The sequence below is a fragment of the Gavialis gangeticus genome, unplaced genomic scaffold (assembly GCF_001723915.1).
Source record: "Gavialis gangeticus isolate Ggan-Ray unplaced genomic scaffold, GavGan_comp1, whole genome shotgun sequence".
Lineage (NCBI taxonomy): Eukaryota > Metazoa > Chordata > Crocodylia > Gavialidae > Gavialis > Gavialis gangeticus.
The window spans coordinates 6,459,563-6,460,375 of record NW_017728973.1 but is presented as its reverse complement, the minus strand read 5'-3'; positions in this window follow the sequence as shown (position 1 = coordinate 6,460,375).

Sequence of the window (813 nt, the reverse complement as noted above, 5' to 3'; positions counted from 1 at the left end):
AAAAAAAAAAAAAAAAAAATACAAGCTAAATTGCATCAGTATAACCATTTCATCAGTGTGTAAAATAAATCTTGTACATCTTAGCTTTCCATGTAGCATTTCAGTGCCGGGCTTGATCAGTTTGTTGTTTGTTTCTGGTTTTTTGTTTTTTTGTTTTTTTGTTTTTTCCTTTTTGATTGGGTTCCTGTCTCTGTGTATTTCTTCCCATGGGCTCAAGTGCCCAGAAATGAAACTTATTTGGCCTTTTTAACTGAACCATTGAGCGGAACAAACCGACAACTTCTCTTCCTGGTTTACTCAAATTAAAAATAAAAGTATAATTTTTACCTGCTGACTGACCTGGTCTTAATTGTGTTTAACTTTCTCTCTCCTTCAGCTGGAGGAACGGCTAGCAAGGGCTGTGGCTGTGATCAGCATTTGAGTATAGCTTAGGACCTGGAGTCCCAGGGTGTTGATGCAGCTCATTCTAGCAGCTATCTGCTTGGCCATGCTGTGAACGAGAATGTTCTTGCAACACCTGAGCTCTGCCATAGGCTTCCTTTCTGATCTTGCACAGGTCATTTCACTAAAGAAAATGCAGCATCTCTAACTGGGTCCAGGTGGTGGAGGCAGAGGGCAGGTTGTTTCTTCCTTGGATCTCTCCTGCCTCAAGATGAGTGCCTGCCACTCCTGGAGGTAACACCTCCAATGTATTCATCGATGTCTGTGCCTCCATTAGCTGTAAAATGCCTTCTCTTGCCCTTAGGTGTGGACAGAAATGTATTCAGTTGTGGCTGCTTAATATTATTAGAGAGGTGCACCTCCACTGGACTG